Here is a 22,517-nt window from a genome sequence, read left to right as displayed (position 1 = left end):
TTTTCTCATAAGTTATATTTATAAAAAAACTATAATTAAAATATTTATTATACTTGCTTATTACACATTCAGGGACTCAGCAGGGACATTTATGTGTTTGATGGTTTAGGATCCACTTTACTATGCTTACTTATTTTTGTAAGGAGCATGCAACACACACTGCATCTTACCAACATTTAAGGTAATGCAAAAATAACAAAACTCTCCAAAGAAAAATACCTTGAAATTGCATTAAATACTGCTTTAATTAGAAATAATTGCTATCATAAAACAAATAACATTATACATTATTTCTCCAATGAGTTCCAGTTTGAGAAACTGAACAGCAGAAACATTTAAGATTTTGGTCATGGCAAAACTGGTAGTTCTTTGAAATCTGGGAGATGCATTAGCAAAACCACAGACACAGCCTATCTTTCATCAAAATCCCGGAGAAAAGTATTTTATGAACTTGGAGGAAATAAGACTGAACACTGGTTAAGGTATGACTTGAAGTTGAGAGCCACTTGGGAAGCTGGCCCAAGGAATGGAGAGAACCACTGGTACTGGTGGCAAATAAGAAAGAAACTTTATGTTGGGCTAACCAACGGCCTATTTTATTAATGGCTTTGAATAAAAGAAGGGAACTGCTTCATTGTGTTTTCTCAAAAACTACTCAAAAGATTACAGAGCCCTACACAATTTGGCAACACAAAGTGGATGCTGAGCGACTAGAGGACACTCCAGGTGTGGAATTTTAGAAAGTCAGTCCTGGAGTAAATGGCACCATAGATTTGGCAGCAAATACAAAGGAATGATGCTCTGGAAAGTTGGTAGGGGACACTCTGTGATGGGCCAGTGGATAGATGAGGGTCCCAGCTGGAGGTGGGATCTTTAATTCTATGGTTTATCTTCCACTGCTCATGCCTCTGTCTTCATAAATGGTGATTTCAATCTCAACAGTCCTCTTTCAGTGGGATCTGTCAGGAGGAGGCCTTGGGGAGCATATATCTTCTCATTCTGCTCTTGAATGCATTTGGACACTTTCTTCAGAACCTTCTCATAATGAGTTTCCACGTATAAGAAGATGGCATGTGCTGTTAAACAAGCCAAACAGGGGCGCCTGGGTGGCTCAGTCGTTAAGCGTCTGCCTTCGGCTCAGGTCATGATCCCGGAGTCCTGGGATAGAGCCCCGCGTCGGGCTCCCTGCTCAGCAGGAAGCCTGCTTCTCCCTCTCCCCCTCCCCCTGCTTGTGTTCCCTCTCTCGCTGTGTCTCTCTCTGTCAAATAAATAAATAAAATCTTTAAAAAAAAAAAAACAAGACAAACAGCCTTTGAGATAGGATTGGCCCCCAAGTTTCTCTGCTTCTGCGTAAAGGTTATTTAGAGTTCGAACTGTTTCTTCAAACTGCTGCCTATCAATCCGGTTCCCCAGCTCCGCCAAGAACTTGCTCTGGACCCGGCACGGTGTGCCACTGCTGTAGTCTTGGCTGAATGAACACCTTCCTGGACACCCACGCCTGATGCGGCCTCTGGGCGAGGACAGGACGGGCGCACCACCTCCTCTGCCCTCCAGCTGCAGTCGCTCAGCCCTCCATGAAGACCTTGCTGCCATAAGCCTATTAGTGATTCTAGAAATCCTCGTTTTTTTTTTTTTTTAATTCTGTTTTATTTTATTCAAGCCAAAAGTATTTGACTATGGAATTTTTTTTAAATCACATTCTGTGATTTATGTCAATATTCTGTGTAAAAACATTTTTTGAAATGTTGTTATGGAATATATAGAGATTATCAATAGTAATGAGCCATGTATATGAATTTCTTTTTAATGATTTTATTTATTTATTTGACAGAGAGACAGAGCAGAAGCAGGGGGAACAGGAGGCAGAGGGAGAAGCAGGCTTCCCAAAGAGCAGGGAGCCGGATGCGGGGCTCGATCCCAAGACCCTGGGATCATGACAGAAGCCGAAGGCAGTGGCTTAATGGACCGAGCCACCCAGGCGCCCAGAGCCATGCATGTAATTAGTAAGCTTTTGTTATGTGCCAGGATGATGGGTTGAATACTTTAGATTCTCTTATACAATGAACACAACAGTCCTAGGAAGTAATTTATTGCTATTTCCATTTTCCAGGGGAAAAAAACTAAGCCTATGAAAATTCAGATGACAGGCCCAAAGGCACACAGTTGTCAAAGAAAGTAAGCATATATTGTTTCCAAATGCTAAACTTGAAAGAGAAATTTATGTAGATTTCTTTATAATAGCAATATTTTGTTTGACTAATACTTTACATTGATTAGAAACCATTAGGGTATGCTAAACCTGACACAGTATTCAAAAGCCACCAATAATGAGGTATTCTAGTTTAGTGCTCCTTCTAAAAACAAGAAAAATTACTCTAAAAATTGATTTGGAAGTATTATAGCAAACATTGTCAGCTAGAACATACAAGCTCGGAAATTATTACAAATAATTTAAGATGATAAACTCTTAAGGGTAGCTCAAATTACTGCAGAAATAAATATGACAAATACCATTTACTCATGCTTAACCTGTAAATCACATTGGCAAAAGATGACCTGTTGTATAACTGTTACTGTTTTAAGTGATTAAGCAAATATGTTGATACTTCCTTCATGATGTCTATTTTTTTCTATTTCTTCTTTCCCACCATGTTCATTGCAAGCATCCTAGTTACAACCTGTGTTTTATTTCTTTTTTTTTTAAAGATTTTGTTTATTTATTTGAGATAGAAGGAGCAAAAGAGAGAGCATGAACAGGGGGCAGAGGGAGAGGGAGAGGGAGAAGCAGACTTCCCGCTGGGCAGGGAGCCCAATACAGGACTCAGTCCCACAACCCTGAGATCATGACCTGAGCCAAAGGCAGACGCTTAACCAACTGAGCCACCCAGATGCCCCACAACCTGTTTTAAATGACAATGATATATATCTCATCTGCAGTCTTTTTTGTCTCCATTTCTCTCCACACTTCTTGCAGATTAAAGTTTTACAAAGAATATGTCCTGAGCAGGTACCTTCTGTTGTAGCTATGTTCAAAATGGTCACACTATTTAGACCTATGGAACCCTAGGGTCAGTCATGCTAACTGACTCTTTGTGGATGGGAGGTGGGGAGAGGGAAAATGATTTTAACTAATAGTTTATGACACATGGAAACATGGAGGGGGCATCTGGGTGTCACACTCAGTTAGGCAACCGACTCTTGGTTTTGGCTCAGGTCATGATCTCAGGGTCATGAGATCATAAGCCCGCAGTGAGCTCTGGGCTTAGCGAGGAGTTGGCTTAAGTTTCTCTCCTCCCTCTCCCTCTGCCCCTCTCCACTCTGCTCTCCCTCTCTTTCTCTTTCTCTCAAATAAATAAAACAAATCTTTAAAAAAAAAAAGAAAAGGAAATCTAAGAATAGATTCAAGGACACCACACTCAGCCATGTGGTCTTCCTTTTATGCCATATTTATTCTAACTTTAGGATTTAGCTATCCTACCTTGTCATCAATTACATTATAATAGTTCTGGAAGAGCAAGGAAAATTGCCATAATAAATATACACAATGCATAAAATAAACAACTATAATGAATACCCATAATTATTAATATTGATATATACAAATAATTGGTCTGAGTGAAGAAAATCTGTTACATATGAATGTATGATGATGCTACTTACATTTGGTTACAGAGGAGCATATGTAGTGTCTCAAAAGAGATTTTAAGTAGTCATTTAAAAAAAAGTTTTATAGGGCACCTGGGTGGCTCAGTCGTTAAGCGTCTGCCTTCGGCTCAGGTCATGATCCCAGGGTCCTGGGATCAAGTCCCACATCGGGTGCCCTGCTTGGTGGGAAGCCTGCTTCTACCTCTCCCACTCCCCCTGCTTGTGTTCCTGCTCTTCCTATCTCTCTCTCTGTCAAATAAATAAATAAAATCTTTAAAAAATAATAATAATTTATTTTAATGTATTATATTAAGTATCTATAATACCACAGTCATCAAAATAATTGTCAATTTGCATTATAACATGTTTTGAAAATTCTTTTGCATAATATAATTTATTCCTAGAGAGTATTTGAAAAATTAACTTAAAGTACAAAAATTGGGGCGCCTGGGTGGCTCAGTCGTTAAGCATCTGCCTTCTGCTCAGGTCATGATCCCAGAGTCCTGGGATCGAGTCCCACAGTGGGCTCCCTCCTCGGCGGGAAGCCTGCTCTCCCTCTCCCACTCCCCCTGCTTGTGTTCCTGCTCTCGCTATCTCTGTCTCTGTCAAATAAATAAATAAGATCTTTAAAAAAAAAATTAAATAAATAAATAAAGTAGAAAGATTTCTATGTTTTCATGCAGGAAAATGGTAACTAAAGATGCTCTGGGCATCTTAATATAAAAGGAAAAGGTAAAGGTTTTCTTATACCTTCATGGGAGTATTCTGCAACTTGTACCAAAAATTACATATAATGCAATTTAAATTATTAATATGTTGATATATTAACATAATGTTATATTAAAGTGACTTGTAGATGGAAATGAAAACTGTAATTTAAAGTGTGATATTTATTTCAATCAGCATCTAACTAATAAAAATGTACATATTGGGATAATAAGAAATGTCTGTTATTAATTAATATAATTATTTAGATATCCTGTATGGATTAAAAAATGACAACTTTCTTGCTTATGAAAATGTGATCACAAAGCATAATGGAGATTGCTCCTTTCCCCTTTAAGCCTCAGTTAAATTACAAAATACAAACAAACAAAGCAAATCATTACCACCACTACCACAACAACAGAAACCAAACTTAAAGCAAGGCATGAATCTACAAAGACAACACAAAAGAAGAAAGAGACAAGCATGGAGAGAGAACAACATAATTCATTTTCTTATCTCATGGAAATGGCTGAAATTCATTGCTGCAAGAAGAAAACAAACAAACAAACAAACAAAAACAAAAACAAAAAACCCCAAACCCCCACATTTACCTCTGAAGCTCTGGAAGGTTTACAAAATTAGCACAATCAGGAACATTAAAAGTTGGAATGGAATGGTGGAGGTTGAAATTATAATTACTTTTTTTTTTAAGATTTTATTTATTTGACAGAGAGAGACACAGTGAGAGAGGGAACACAAACAGGGGGAGTGAGAGAGGGAGATGCAGGCTTCCCACTGAGCAGGGAGCCCGATGTGGGGCTCGATCCCAGAACTCTGAGATCATGACCTGAGCCGAAGGCAGACGTTTAACCATCTGAGCCACCCAGGCGCCCAAATTGTAATTACTTTTTGAAAGTCCTGTGTAGGTAGCATTTAGAAACCCAGATCTTTTTTCTTCAAATACACATTGCTATCAGAACACCGTCCTCCATAAGAGAAGAATAATGATTTTTTTTTTTGAAGTTATTGCAGTAGAGGGACTCTGCCTTTGGAGACACAAAGCACATAGGGAAGTAGGAATGCTTTCCTGAGACCAATAAATGAAAGAAGCTCTATTATAATAAACTGTATGATTTCCACATGCTATCCTATTCTTAGTTTTCAGAACACAAGGTTAATGCTTAGCCCAACTTCTATTTACATCATAGGCTTGTGCCTTACAGAGTTTACAGTGTGGTTGTAAGCCAAGCTAGAATTAGCAAGTTTTGGCAAGGATATGTACCAAAAATGACTCTCATACATTAATGATTGAGTCTAAATTGTTGAAACTACTTTGAATAACTGGCAGTATGTATATCACATGACCCAGCAAAACTAGTCCTAGTATACCAATAAAAACATGTGCATCTGTGCACAAAAAGACATTTACAAGAATATTTAGATAACAACACTATTTGTATTAGCCCCTAAATGGAATCTACCTATACTCCAGTCATTGACTAAACAGATAAAATAATGGTAGTATATTTACACCTTACTATAACAAGGAGAATAAGCATACTAGAATTATATGCATGAATACGAATGGAACTAATAAACTGTTCAACAAAAGAAGACAAACACAGAAAAGGTACATATTGTATGATCCTATTTATATAAAGATGAGGAGGATTTCAAGGGTGCTGGTAAAGTTCTATTTCTCAATCTGAGTATTGGCTACATTAAATTTGCTCTGACTGTGAAAATATTGTGAACTGTACCATATGATTTGCATATTTGCCTATTTTTTTGTTATTCTTCAGTAAACTTTTGCTCTCTCTCTGTATATACATATATACACACATATGTACGCATATATGATATTTATACATTCAATACTCATATATGTATGTATATATAAATATGTAGATTATCAGATATTTGAAGGTAAATTCTTAAATGAAATGATGGAGAAAACAATACATCAAAACTAAGAATGAAAAGAAAACACAGAGGAAAAGGAACTAATAAAGGAGTAGAAGAATTTTCTTTGCCTAGAAATATAATTAATATCCTGTGAGAGAGGGACGCCTGGGCGGCTCAGTTGGTTAAGAGTGCTTTCGGCTCAGGTCATGATCCAGTGTCCTGGGATCCAGTCCTGCATCAGCCTCCTTGCTCAGTGGGGAGCCTGCTTCTCCCTCTGCCTTCCTCTCTCCCTGCTTGTGCTCTCTCTCTCTCTGACAAATAAAATCTTTAAAAAAAAAAAAAAATCCTGTGAGAGATAAGATAACATAAACTGAACAAAATCAATAAAAGCACTGGAAGATAAAGTTAAGGAAATGCTCCAGAAAACAAAATAAAAAATCAAAAGATAAAGATATGGAACATAGCAAAGGAATGTGTGTGTGTATATTCATATCTATTTTAGTAAGTGATTAGACTAAGAAGCTCAACATTCAAATAATACAAGTCCCAGCCAAAAAGACAATAAACACTGAGAGAAAAGAAATGATAAAATTACTAATATTAGAAATTTCTGAGGGGCGCCTGGGTGGCTTAGTCGGTTAAGCGGCTGCCTTCGGCTCAGGTCATGATCCCAGGGTCCTGGGATCGAGCCCCACATTGGGCTCCCTGCTCAGGGGGGAGCCTGCTTCTCCCTCTCCCTCTGCTTGCCTCTCTGCCTACTTGTGCTCTCTATCTCTCTGTCAAATAAATAAATAAAATCTTTAAAAAAAAAAAAAAAAGAATTTCCCCAGAACTGAATGACCAAACATTTAAGTCTTTAATGCCTGAGAGAACGAACAGGAGTAAGCCCTAGGGCACTGGTTTACAGACCTGAAAGCTTCCAGAGAGTAACAAACAAATGGATATTAACAAATGAGTAAAATACAACTGAAGGGTAGAATAAAGTCCTTTTCAGATACGCAAGGTGTCTGGTAGATGGAGATTTATGTACTCCGCAAAAATGACAAGTATATAATAAAAGAGGAGCAAGAGAGATTGGGATCAAGCCATAAAAAAAGACATGAAGGTAATTCAGAAGATAATGACAAAGGAAAAGATGAGGAAAATAGCTGGAAGCTGGAATCTTCAAATAGATTGAAGGAGGAAGACTTGGGTTCTAATCTTACAGCTGCAAGGAAATGAATTCTGCTAGCACCCTTGGGGATCTAAGAAGCAGACCCTTCCCTGGTCAAGCTTCAGAGGAGAACCCAGAACTGGTCAACACCTTCACTGTTGCTGTGTGATACTCTAATCAGAGAACCCAGCTAAGCCATATCCAGATTCCTAATAGAACCTATGAGATAGGGTGCCTGGGTGGCTCAGTTGGTTAAGCGACTGCCTTCGGCTCAGGTCATGATCCTGGAGTCCCTGGATCGAGTCCCGCATCGGGCTCCCTGCTCGGCAGGGAGTCTGCTTCTCCCTCTCCCACTCCCCCTGCTTGTGTTCCCTCTCTCGCTGTGTCTTTCTCTGTCAAATAAATAAATAAAATCTTTAAAAAAAAAAAAAAAGAACCTATGAGATAATAAATGTGTTTGATTTTAAGCTGCCAAGTCTGTGGTAATTTGTTATGCAATGTAGAAACTAGTACAATAAATATTTCACAGTACTTATTTCCAGGTAGAAAGTTGTTGGCCCGTTTCAATTTGCTCTTTATTTCGTCTTATAATTCTCCTTCTTCTCCAGATTTAACCACACACTTGCAAGTCCTCCCCAAGCTCAATTCACATGAAGCATATTTTCATACTTTGCCCCAAGGTGGGAGAAAGGACTACCAGTACTACTGCAATAGGCTTTCTTAAAATAATATGCATAATCATATCAAATTGAACAACTTTATGATTTTTTTAACTTCAGGACATTTTATTTTATTTTATTTTATTTTTAAGATTTTATTTATTTATTTGACACACAGAGGGGACACAAGCAGGGGGAGTGTTAGAGGGAGAAGCAGGTTTCCCGCCGAGCAGGGAGCCTGATGTGGGGCTTGATCCCAGGACCCTGGAATCATGACCTGAACTGAAGGCAGACGCTTAACTACTGAGCCACCCAGGTGCCCCACTTCAGGACATTTTAAAGCCTATGATACACTAATATGTGTAGGGCTCTCCAAAACGTTGGTATATAGTATTCAGTATTTTGTGAAATTATCTGATCAAGTAAGCCCCCCACCAAAAAAAAAAAAAAAACAAAAAAACAAAAAAACAAAACACAATCAATCAATCAGTCAATGAACAATAAAAAAAGTAAGTCCCTCAAAACACCTATGAACAGCTTTTGGGAAATTATGCTGCTTAGAATAGTTTAGGAAATATGGGCCCAGGCTTTATGTTGGTCATTATATTAAAGCAAGTGATGAATGATGTGAAATATGAAAAGATATTTATTTTTCTCCCATAGAGACATTATAAGTCATCCATAAATGAGAAAAAATCAGACTTTTATTGAAATTTAACTAGGAACCAGGCACTGTGCTAGGCTAATAATGCACTCATTAGATCATTTCTTTTCCTCAATACAATATTGTAAGGAGATATTCACACTTTACCAGCTTTAGATATTGAGGATCAGTGGGAATGAGAAGCTTGCACAAGGTCCACATCTACCAAGTTCAAGGCTTGGACTCAAACCCAACTTGTCTTGGATCCTAAATTTTTATGTTCTCACCACATAATTCCATTTCTAAGGACATATACAAGTGCGTGTCATTTTGTTTGTAAGGCAGAGCTGTTAATCAAGAAATTATATATTGAGTGCTTAGTCCCATTTGACAAATGAATATTGTTACATTTATATAATTAAATGATTGTTAGAAATTTACTAAAATCCATCACATATTTCCAGTTAACGATCAGTATTCCCTTGATGCCTTCTGAGAAACAAGATCTCCCCTATTGATAATCAATTATTTTTTTTGCCTTTTGCATTACTTAACTAGGTCTTTAGATGTCTATATATTAAAGTGTGGTTCTGTATTTAAAAACCGACAAGTAAATATTAAGAGAACATTTTTAAAAGCCAACCTGCCCTTCCTCAAACATAAACAGGTAGATAGACCCTCGAAGGCTTGCTGGGTAATATCCCTATCAGCAGAAAAAACTCACCTAGGGTAAGGGTGAATTTAGGAACTTTTCCTAAAGATACCCATCCCAAACTCAAAGATTTGGCAAAATCTGGGGTACAAGCTTTAAATTTTATATGAATTTTGAATTTTTATCCATGATAGTTTCAATGCAGAATGTTTAAAAGTATTTCAAAAACAAAACCCTGTTGCAATTAGTCTGTTAATTTTGAAAATTAGGGTGACTTGAACAGAGCTGAAAACATATCTCAAGGTAAAGACACCCTTAATCTCTTTTCTCTGTTTTCGGATTACCATATATGAGACATGAGACTCCCACAATTATATGGAAACAAAAAGCTAACATTTCCTCCCACTGCTCTATGAGCTGAGTCAAGATAAAGCTGTTTTAATCTTACTACCATTAATAAAAAATTCAGGATACTGTAAGTAAAATGTTTGAAAAACAAATGCATTGTCATTGGGAAAGATAGCTAACTGATTTCCTACCATGGACTAAAAAAGCCTCTGATTGATTGATTAGTCTCTTTTCTTATCCCAGGGGAAAATGAGTACAAGGACTTTTTTTTTTTTTTCCAGTGAGGGTGGATGAGTAATGATCTTTATTTTAGCACTACTTTTCATTCCATGGAAACGAACTGAGAGCTTTGGATGACTCATAGATCTCAAGATAAACACTTAGCCAACTATCAAACTTAATTTCAATTGCAAAGATCTATTAATGACTATTCATTTTATTCAAAGCTGTCTTACATTTGATGATTTGTGTTGCACTCTTGAAGAAATATCTCCTAAAGAAGATGAATTTGTAATTTATTCTTAATAAATAAACAATAATTTATATAACGTATCTGAATTTTAAGCATTATGTCTTAAAATTTTTTACTCTTTCTAAAAAAATTTAAGAACCTTTGGTCAAGACAGTATATTCATCCATGAATCTCCTTCAAATCCATATGAAACTAGAAAACTATGAAAAAGATAAAATAAAAAAACTTATCTGGTTTCAAAAATAAAATCAAACATCCTTAGACCTTGTTCAAAGCAAAAATTTCATTGGACAAAGTTAAACAGGCATTGAAGACTATTTAAGGCAACAGGGAAGAGAAATCAGAATGTAGTCTGACCTCAATTCTAATGAAACAAAGGCCTGGAGGGTTTCTAAGAGCTGACTGGATGGGGGGGTGGGTGCATTCTGAGCCATGTATATTTGCTGATCAGCCTTACACAAAGGAAAAGTAAACTCTTGTATCTCTGGGACAGGAGGTAATTTTACAATTTAGAGCTAGGAGTTCATGGGTGTAAACTCCTACTTTCCCATCCGAGACTGGGAGATAGGGGACACTATCTTCCTAGATGGTTACATTTCAAAGGGCTGGCTTGGCACTCCTTGAGAAAGCAAGCTTGGCGAGAGGCTTTTAAAAGATACTTACATTTCGGGGCGCCTGGGTGGCTCAGTCTTTAAGCGTCTGCTTTCGGCTCAGATCATGATCTCAGGGTCCTGGGATGGAGCCCCGCGACGGGCTCCCTGCTCAGCAGGAAGGCTGCTTCTCCATCTCCCACTCCCCCTGCTTGTGTTCCCTCTCTCACTGTCTCTCTCTCTCTGTGTCAAATAAATAAATAAAATCTTCAAAAAAATTTACATTTCAAAGGGCAAATAAGAATTTACAATGCCATGATTTCTAAAGTAAATGCCATAAGAAAAGGAGTGAGGGGCCTCTATAGTTAGCTTATCTGGATTCTGTAAGGGCTGGGTAAGAGGGAGGTCAGGGACCTAGAGGCAGGAAGAAACCTGGTTTACTCTGATAGAATCATTAAGACCTACTTGGTTAGTCTATAAAGGGAAAGTGATTGTTCTCAAATCCATGGGCCAAATGGGCCTAGAGGACAGGGACTATCATGTTTGGTTCCTGAAGGGAAATGGAGCTACAAGTGATCTATGTATGTATGGTATGAGTCTGAGCCAATGTCACTGCTTTGTACCAGGGCTGGATGTAGTTTATCTCCCCTTCATAGGATCTGAAAAAAACTAAAGTGTAGTCAGTTGTTGGTTATCACTATTTATGGGTCTAGGAAGGACTAAAGACACAGGCATAGAATTAAAACCAGGAAATAAAGAGAGACACTTGCAGTTCTCTAACTAGATCTGTAATCTTTCCAAGACAACCTTTGGGTAGGAATCTTGATTGACCACTATAAGAACATACTCTGAATAGTGGGTAGGTGACTAGTAAGATACAGTAGCAACAAGCCAAAAAGCAAACAAAAAGTCCCCTGGACATTAGAGGAAAATGACAAGAAAAAAGAAATCCAATTCATAGTGTATTAGATAATATAATATGAGTAAAAAAAGACCAGTGAAGTTAAACAGAGCTCCCCAAACAGACCTGCAAATAAACCAGGGAATTGGGATTGAAGTTTTTCTGAGGGAGGGGCGCCTGGGTGGCTCAGTTGGTTGAGCAACTGACTCTTGGTTTTAGCTCAGGTCATGATCTCATGGGTCGTGGGATCAAGTCCCACCTCAGACTCCACACTCAGTGGGGAGACTGCTTGGGGATTCTCTCCCTCTACCCCTCCCCCCACTTGTGCTCACACTCTCTCTCTCTCAAATAAATAAATCTTTTAAAAAATTAAAAAAAAAAAGAAGTTGCTTTAGAGGAATCTCAGTTTAGAAATTTAAATAAGGTAGTTGAGGGACCTCAGAGAGAATGTAACATTTGAGCGAGGATATGAAGAAGGTTGAGAAGCCAGTCTTACAGATATCTGGGAGGGGGGTGGGGAGAAGCAAGAAGCCAAAGAAATAATGAGTGCAAGGATTGAAGGAACCACAAGGAGACCATTGTGGAGATTAGAAAATGATGAGATCGGGGAAGTAATAAGAGACCAGTTTGTAAAGGGCTTGTGAGGATTTTGACATATGAAAAGTTGCGAGCAGAGGAGTTTTATGATCTGACTTAAACATTTTAAAGGGTCATTCTGTCTGCTATATTTAGACTACATGGAAGGCAAGCAAGTACAAGATGGGATTGGGGTGGAAGATCAACTTCATTAATTCAGGTGAACAGTGATAGTGATTTGAACCAGAGTATCGCTTGTAATGTGAGACCATGGTTTCATATAATATAAAGGAATGACTAACCATAATATTTCATTAATTGTTATATGTTTTCAAATTCCACTATAGGAACCAAACTGAATCAGCATCCCCTCTATTTTCTATAATGAAGAGAAGTAAATCTCTTGGAGATGTAAATATTTTATTATTAAAGTATCCAATAATTCCTTTTCATTATATAACTAAATTTTCTTCTTCATTTGTTAAAAGATTTTTTAAAGATGAAATGGTGACTTATAGAAAGGTAAAATGAACATGTTTTAAAAGATAGTAAATCTTTATTAATGAGGAAACAAGATGTTTCAACAAGCTCAAAGGAGAAGAAAGAAACAAAAACTAGTATGTAGTAAAGAAATGCTGAAATAATTCATTTTTTTCCCTTTTCTAAACTTTTTATTTAAATTCTACTTAGTTAACATATAGTGTAATATTGGCTTCAGGAGTAGAATTTAGTGATTCATCACTTACATATAACACCCAGTACTCATTACAACAAGTGCCCTCCTTAACCCACTTTTCCATAGAAGACATCCAGATGGCTAACAGACACATGAAAAGATGCTTAACATCACTCATCATCAGGGAGATGCAAATGAAATAATTTATAAAATGAACACCAAACTGACTTCTTTTTAGAGAGGCTGGAGTCTATCAGAATTTCACCAAACCAGTTTTATTTGCACATCTATAGAAAATACTCATGCATTGTTATTATTTACAATTTAGAGAATTATAAATTAGCTTAAAGGCAATGAAAGCCTGGCATCAGACAACCTGGAATGGAATGCTCTAAAAATTGTGTATACAGTTTTTCACTGAAGACATGTAGTAATTTTCTTTCATTCTAAATCTCATTACAATTCTAGGAAATGATACTAAAATATAAAATTTAAAATATATACTAAAATTATATTTAAGAAATTAAAAAAATTAAAATAAAGCAATTCATAAAATCATGATCATAGATAGTAATTCATAGAATCAGGTTCAAGATAAAAAATATAACACCCAAACAGTCAAATACTGGATCAGTAATAGAAGGACACATCTCTACGAACAATACATTTCCCAACTATGCTAATACTCTGTTCACCCCCTGTAAATAATCAGAACTCTTTATGGAGATTTATAGGTGTGGTCAAAAGCAGTCACCTTTGACTTCAGATTATGATATTGTTTTTACTGGCTTCAAATAATTATTCTTGACTTTCTTTGCCAAATTCGTGTTTAATATGTCAGAAGCAGTAAGATGGATTTTGCAGAATAAACACACCAAGTGGAAGTCAAGGTATTCTTTTAATGTATGCATCAGCAGTTAAAGTCTTACACTGTGGTTCTCTGCTGTCTGAATTATTTCTTAATTATATCTTCAATGGTTTTGTAAAAAGAAAATTACTTCCTCTGTCCCTTGAAAAATACCTTTCTTTTTCTTTAAGTATGATTATGTTTTTTTCTGGTTTCCTGCAAAATAAAAGTAAAACTTATTCTCAATCTATAGGGGCCCTTTATTATAAAATTCTAGATTATCTACTCTCATTTCGTACTTCCTTACTCACTTCTATATCACCCAATTATCTTCTTTCCTTATGTTTTCCTCCCAAACTATGGCACTTTTATGTGATAGACAGTTTTTATGACCTATCAAAAAATATTAACTTAAATGGCTTCTGAAAAATTTTTTCTTTGGAGATTGTATCAACTTTTTTTCTATTTTGACTTTTCTTTTGAAGATAAAGTCTTTATCTTTTTCAAAGTAGTGGTAAAAGATATTCAGGCATCGGATAAGCGTTTCAATAGAAGTTAAGAAATAAAACTTAGTGGTTTAGTGCAGTCACTGACATTATGTGATTCCTGAATCGGGGGCGTGGGGGAAAAATGTAGCAACAAAATAAAGCTTGGATTTATTGAATCACAAAGCAATGTGAGTTCAGACTACTTACCAGCCAAGTGATCTTTCTATCTGCCTGGATTTAGTAATTATCATTCATAAAATGATATAACTGGACATTGTGTGAACAGTAAAGAGACATAATTGCTAATTGCTTTAATTCATACTGCTTGGATAATTCTGGTCAAGAGACTCTTGCTGCCAACAAAATATCCTGGACCATCACTGTTTAGTTTTAGATATTTTAAAGCTTTCTTTATAAAGGGTCAAGGATTATTTGTTTATGACTTCCACTCATTGGATGATATTTCTGTGGCATCATACAAAATGAGTCTCTTAGATTGGTGAAATGTATCCCTTTAAGGAGAAAGGGGGGGGAATTGGAGGGGGAGATGAACCATGAGAGACTATGGACTCTGAGAAACAAACTGAGGGTTCTAGAGGGGAGGGGGGTGGGGGGATGGGTTAGCCTGGTGATGGGTATTAAAGAGGGCATGTTCTGCATGGAGCACTGGGTGTTATGCACAAACAATGAATCATGGATCACTACATCAAAAACTAATGATGTAATGTATGGTGATTAACATAACAATAATAATAAAAAAAAAAAACTAAACTAAAATCCAGAGGAATTATGAGCAGCTCCAAAAACACAGGATGGATGGTGGTGATATGAAATAAAGTGTACAATAAATGTACCCAGCTGCACATAGGTTATCTGAATAGTCTCTATGTTACATATATGTATGTGTGTGTATATGTATAGATGTATTGCTTAGGTGATGTTAAATGTCAAATTTCCTGTTTATAGTGCATATAATAAATCTGAAGTTACCTACAAGTACTACAAAACCCAACTAGCTGAATAATCCAAACAGTTATTTCAGTTTTTCCTTTCAATTCTGTTTGATTATAAAATCACATTTTTTTCATAAGCTTCTGATCTAAACCTAAATTCCTCAAATCCGTTTATTTTTTACAAACAGGTTTAATATCTTACTTATTGGAAATAAAGATAATTCACTGGAAAAAAATCAAATATATCTTGTACCTTGTACATTCATAATATAAACGTGAAAATTCCCTTGCTTTCTATGATTTGAAATATTTCACAATGCCGCAAATAACTATTTGTAAGTAGCTGTTCCCCAAAAACACAACAACAACAAAATTCTGCTTACATTCATATAATTTACACTTGGGAAAATTTCAGCTCAAGTCATAAGATTTTATGGTCCAAATAAATAATGATGGATATGAAGATGAATGTTAAGGAAATCAATGATTTTTATATGAGGAAATTAAACTCAGAAGTTTGGTGTCTTGAGGAAAGGTGGGAAGAAAGTCACATATTAATCACAGTAGGAGGCACCTGGAAAATGCTGCTTATTTTCTGAAACATGTGCCAATGCAATATTCAAAGATGAGGCTCACAAACACGATGGCTCTGTTCACTGCTGTGCGTGGGGCAGCCTGCACATGGCTCTGTTAGCACCTGGGAGCTGAAGGGACCATGAAGACGGATGAGGAGAGAATCCAGTGGTGGAATACAAATGGTTCATGTGCTGGAAGCAAAAATCACCGTCTAAGAGGCTGAAAGGAAATGAAGTAATTCATTTTTAAAATCCTCATTACATTTGCTTATTTCTTAAATTCTCTGACTTTGTTAAACAGGTGTATAAAATGTGGACGTAAAGGAGGAGAAAACAGAAAGATTCCACATTCAAAGCTCTGTTATAAACAAAAATGAGTGAAATGATGTGTGTGTGTGTTTCAGTATTTAATATGTCCTCCTAAAGAATTCAAACTGCCCTACGCATTCATACTAAACACATATTTGGGGGAACAAGATGCTTCCTTCTAATTGTTTTGAGAGCACTGGGGGACTCTAATCTTTACTGTCCTGCATACACATTTATACATTTTAAAACGCTAAGAGTTTCTTAGTAGCTTAGTAGCTTTACCAAGTAAAAATTAAAGCAGGAGATAGTAACTAAATGAATGCTCAATCTACCTTGATATTACACATTTTAATTGCACAAGATTTGGATGAAAGAACAGAATAGCAATAGTTGGAGGTTGTTTTGTGTCTTCACTTAGTTCCAAATTTTATGGAAACATGCTTTTAGAAGTGCCTCGCAAGTATCCCCATCCCTCTCAATGCGCATACACAGAAACATTGACGCATTGCAGCTAGAGTATGGTATTCTATATTCTGGGTAGTAGGTATGAAATGATTTGTAGAGGGAGGATAGCTCTAGGTTTTTATTTGTTGTGTCTATTACACTATTTTTGTCATAATGCATTTTCCCCCACAATTGTTCTTAATAATAGCAAGTTCATATATTTAGGGGGTGAGAGAACTACTTTCAATTATATTACTCACTCATTGTTCATTCATTAGCTAGCATTATCCTGTGAAGAAAATTGTTCTTTCAAGAATTGGAGACAAACTAAATTTCATCCTTTTCAAATGTAAATATTAAATTCCTTCCTTTTATTTTTTATTTTTATTTTTTTAAGATTTTATTTATTTGACAGAGAGAGACAGCGGCGAGAGAGGGAACACAAGCAGGGGGACTGGGAGATGGAGAAGCAGGTTTCCTGAGGAGCAGGGAGCCGGATGTGGGGCTGATGCGGGGCTGGATCCCAGATGACTTGAGCCCAAGGCAGACACTTAATGCCTGAGCCACCCAGGCACCCCAAATTCCTTCCTTTTAATTATCCTTTTTTTCAGGGTAAAGGGTTGGCATAGAAATCAATGCAAATAGTGGCAGATGAGCTTGCTTTCTTCTTTCTTCCCTCCTCCCTCCCTCCTTTAATTTTTCCTTCCTTCTCCCTCCCTTCCTTTTTTTCTTTCATTTTTTCTTTCCCTCTCACTTTCTATTTGTGTATTACTATGCACTCATGGATTTTTTTAAACTCAGTATTTTACATTAAATGATGGTCGTTTCTCTTTTTGTTATTCATATTGTCATAAAGAACTTTTAAAACTCAACAACAAAAATAGAAGAAATCCAATTAAATCATGGACAAAGGGCTTGAGTAGATAATTTCCCCAAATAATATATGCAAATGACCAAAAAGCATGTGAAAACATATTAACAGCAGTAGTAATTAAGGAAATAAAAACAAACAAAAAAAACCCAATGAAATACCATATCCCACCAACTAGGATGGCTATAATAAAAATTATAGTTATTAAAAAAAAGTGTAAAAAAATGGAGAAATCTAAACACACACATTGCTTGTGAGAATGTAAAATGGTTCAGATGTGGAAAATAGTATGGCAGTTTTTCAAAAAGTTAAATATGAAATCATATTACCCTGCAGTTACCTTCCTAGCTCTATACCCAGAAGAACTGAAGACAGATATTTAAACAAGTACATGCACTTACATGTTCATAGCAGCACTATTCACAGTAGCCAATAAGTGGAAAAAACCCAAATGTACATCATCAGATAAATGAATAAACACATTTTGGATATATTTGGGGAAAATTCCACATGCAATGCAATATTATTAAAACCAAAAGGATGAAGTACTGATGTATACTGTAACATAGATGAATCTCTAAACATACTGAGGGAAAGACGCCAGCCGCTATTTTTCCCTTCAGCTCTGTCAGTTTTTGCTGCATATATTCAGAAGCTCGACAGTTAGGGGCCATATCCTTTTATGACTGTGAGGCCTTCTAGATGAACTGATTGTTCTGTCAATATGTAAGGTCTGTTTTTATATCTGGCAATTTTCTTTGCTCTTCCATCTACTTGTCTGATTTATAACTACTGTAGCTTTCTTTGATTAGTGCTAGAATTTTTTTTTTCATTTTTTCAATTAAACCTATTTATGTAATTCCATTTGAAGTGAATTGCTAGGAGACAAAATTGTAAGGCAGTGTTTTGTTTTTGTTTTGTTTGCTTGTTTTTATATATGTGACAATCCTTGTCTTTTAATTAATGTTTATGCCTATACATTTATTTATTGACATGTTTGGATTTAGATCTACAATTTTATTATTTGTCTTTTGTTTTTTTCCTCTTTGTGTGTGTGTGTGTGTGTGTGTGTGTGTGTGTTCCTATATTTACTCTTTCCTGCTTCCTTTTGGGCTATTGGCCATATTTTAGTATTCCATTTTAATTTTTCCATTTTATTACATCTTTTTATGTAATTTTTTTATTCCACTTAAAGTGGAATTTAGAAACCTTACTACTATATAGATCCCTTTAATCTCTCTCTTTTTTTTTTAAGATTTATTTATTTATTTGAGAGCGTGAGAATGAGAGAGAGTACATGAGAGAGGGGAGGGTCAGAGGGAGAAGCAGGCTCCTCGCTGAGCAGAGAGCCCGATGCGGGACTCGATCCTGGGACTCCAGGATCATGACCTGAGCCGAAGGCAGTTGCTTAACCAACTGAGCCACCCAGGCGCCCTAATCTCTCTTTTTTATGTTGTAGTTGCCTTATACATTATAGCTACCTACATTAAAAACCACATCAGTTATCAAATTTGATTGGAGCCAACAAATACAATTTTAAGAAGTCTAGAATAGAATATCTCTCATATATACCCATCCAGATAGTTATCATTTCTGTTGATCTTCCTTTAGTCTCATGTTTCATGATGCTTCCTTCTGGTATCATTTAACTACTTTCTTTCTTTCTTTTCTTTTTTTTTTTTTTTTGAGATTTTATTTATTTATTTGACAGAGAGACAGCGAGTGAGGGAACACAAGCAGGGGGAGTGGGAGAGAGAGAAGCAGGCTTCCCGCGGAGCAGGGAGCCCGATGTGGAACTGGATCCCAGGACTATGGGATCATGACCTGAGCCGAAGGGAGACGCTTAACTGACTGAGCCACCCAGGCACCCTAACCACTTTCTGAACAACTTCCTGTAGTGATTCTTTCAGACCTCTTCAGAGGTACAAATTATTTTAGTTTACTTTTATCTGAAAATGTCTTTATTTCTTCTTCTTTTCCAAAGGTTGTTTCCACTGGATATATAATTCTGCATAAATGATTTTTTTCTGTACGTTAACGATTTTTCTATCTTCTTGTGGCCTGCATGAAATCTGATGAAGTATCTAGTCATTTTGATCATTATTCTCCTACAAATAATGCTTTGATTTCCTCTGTTTTTTTTTTTTTAAGAGTTTATTTATTTATTTGAGAGAGAGAGAGAGCAAGCGAGCATGTGCATACTAGGTGGGGTAGGTGGGGCCGGGAGAAGGGGCAGAGGGAGAGGGAGAAGCAGACTCCCCACTGAGCAGGGAACCAAAGGCAGGGCTTGATCCCAGGACCCCAGGATTACGACCTGAGTCAAAGGCAGCCACTTAACCGACTGAGTCACCCAGGTGCTCCTCCTCTGGTTGTTTCAAGGTTATTTTTCTTCTATTCAAACTGTTTGATTGTAATATGACTGGGCATTTTTGTTCTTGTGGTTGTTTTTAGTTTATCTTGTTTCAAATATTTTTGTGTTCCTTGAATCTGTTGTATGTTTTCCCAAAACTTAAGAAAATTTCAGGCATTATTTCTTTAAATATTATTGGAGTCTTTCTCTTCTCCTTGGAATATATTGACATGCATATTAATTATTTTGTTATATTTCCAGAGATCCCTGAGTATCTGCTTATTTTTTTCTAATCTTTTAAAAAATTTATTTTGCCAGATTAGATAATTTCTATTGTTCTATCTTCATGTTCTTTTCTTTGTCATCTCCAGAGGAATATCGAACCTGTCCTTTGTAATTTTTGTTGTGGTGGTGGTTGTTATTGTATTTCTTTATTTCTTTATATATTATTTTTCCTGGATAAGTCTTTAAGTTTGTTTCAAGAGTGTTCACAATGGCTTATTGAAACATTCCTATAACAGTGCTTTAAAATCTTCACCAGTTAATTCCAACAGTATTTTTTATTTTGACACTTTTCTCTCTTGATGTCTTGTTCCATGCCAGTTGAGAGTTTCCTAGTTTTTTATATGCTAAATAACTTTGGATAGTGTACTGTACATTTGGATATTGTGCTATTAAATCTTTGATCCTGTTTAAATCATATGGAGAATGATAATACTTTTTCTTTAATCATGCAATTGACCTGATTAGCTTCAGGCTGCAAATTTCAACCTGACTACTTTAAACTGTAGGTCCAACGTTAGTTCAGTTTTGAAAGACTTTGCAATGCCATTTAGATCTGTCCCTGGCGTGTAGTTCCCAATGACTCTGAGACCTGAGCAGTAGTCTCTTTCAGTTTAGTTCTCAAAATCCTTAGCTTGCTAAGATCTTCATGGTTTAGAAGAGAGGCAAACCTTTTGTTGATGGCCCTCCAGTTCTCTTATTGTACAGTAGAAATGAGGGCCATCCTCTGGAATTTACCAGAATAAAAGAGCCTTAGGCATATTACCTAAGCTACACAAGCAGGCTTATACGTTTTGCTGTGTTATTTCAAAGGAGGTGACACCATGAGAAGGAACTGAGGATGTGTGTTCAGGCTACACCTTCCCAGAATCCACTTTATTCACATTGCTTTTGGAAAAGTACTTTTCTGACCGTTTTACCGCACACTTAATATAATAAAATGTTAAAAGTGGAGCACCTGGGTGGCTCAGTCGGTTGAGTGTCTGACTTTTGGTTTCAGGTCAGGTCATCATCTCTGGGTCATGAGATGTAGCTCCGGGTCAGGCTCTGTGCTCAGCAGGGAGTCTGTTTAAGAGATTCTTTCTCTTCCTCTCCATCTGCCACTCTCCCAGCTCATGCTCTTTCTCTCTCTCAAATAAATAAATAAATACAATCTTAAAATGTTAATAGTAACATCTTAGGCTTTCCACTACACATTTTACATTTTGAAATGCAAAGTCCATTGCATTTTATTTATTTTTTATTTCATTGCATTTTATTTTTTTTAAAAATGTTTATACTGGGAAGAATTCACCCACTGACTAATAAACTATTCATGAGTTTGCTCTTCAGCATAAGATGCAAAGCTAAGTAAAACATTTTAAAGGAATGGGGCGCCTGGGTGGCTCAGTCGTTAAGCGTCTGCCTTCAGCTCAGGTCATGATCTCAGGGTCCTGGGATCGAGCCCCACATCGGGCTCCCTGCTCCGCAGGAGGCCTGCTTCTCCCTCTCCCACTCCCCCTGCTTGTGTTCCCTCTCTCGCTGTGTCTCTCTCTGTCAAATAAATAAATAAATAAAATCTTAAAAAAAAAAAAAACATTTTAAAGGAAAACTATGTTTCAGAATGTTATATGGCAAATTTAAATGTTGCTGAATAACTGAGAATAACAGCAATTAATATTCAAGATAATGAGTCTGTCATGCAGGATTCAATCATAAAAATAGAATCGCTAAAAATGATAAAGAGTATGGAATTCATACAAAAGATTTAAATTTAAACAATTGTAAGTACTGGTTACAGTTCATATACACCTGTGGCTTCGCTTCTGGTGCTGGGCCTGAAGAGCAGGGCAGTCTGTCAGGAAGGAAAGATAGATATGAAGTGGAGGAGAGTCAGGGCAAACTGGAGCCCATGAAGACCAGCTGGAATCTGCACTGGTTTCTCAGTCTCCAGCTTTGATGATGAAGGTGACATGCAAAAGAAACTAGTGCCCAGGAGTTGGAGAGAATGAGGAGGATCTGGCGGGAACTGAAGAAGCCGTGGGCCTGGCAGTTGTCCCAGGCCAATGAGATGAGCCGGCAAATCAGCTACGATATGTGTGCATTACCACAGCGCCTAGTTCTGCACTGCCCTTCTGAGCTGAGAAAGAACTTGGCTGCTGGTTCACTTTCGTCTTCCAAAGCCAACACAAAACGTCTCGTGTGGCCCATGATGATCTAGAAATATGGAATTGGAAAACAATACCAGCATAACTCAGTTGACCCAGTGCAAATCTACAACAATGAGTAAGAGAATATACATTGGTCTATGGAATTTTAAAAAAGTTATTGTAAAATCCTATATTTGCTCTGAAAAGAATAATGAAACATACTATCCTGAGGAATAACTATATTTTGTACTAATTTGAGGAATTATATATATTTTTAAATATATTATTACATCAATAAATTATATTTCAGGAAATAAAAATGCTAGTGAATAAATTTCTGA

General features: G+C 36.6%; 1 pseudogene; it reads right to left on the bottom strand.

The window, feature by feature from the left end:
- Nucleotides 1-886: 886 nt before the first annotated feature.
- On the bottom strand, nt 887-22,237 carry LOC110582032 (annotated as a pseudogene).
- Between the last annotated feature and the right edge of the window lie 280 nt (nt 22,238-22,517).

Source organism: Neomonachus schauinslandi, chromosome 8, assembly GCF_002201575.2.
Source record: "Neomonachus schauinslandi chromosome 8, ASM220157v2, whole genome shotgun sequence".
Lineage (NCBI taxonomy): Eukaryota > Metazoa > Chordata > Mammalia > Carnivora > Phocidae > Neomonachus > Neomonachus schauinslandi.
Note: the sequence above shows the minus strand (reverse complement) of the source record. Positions and strands in the feature narration are given on the sequence as shown.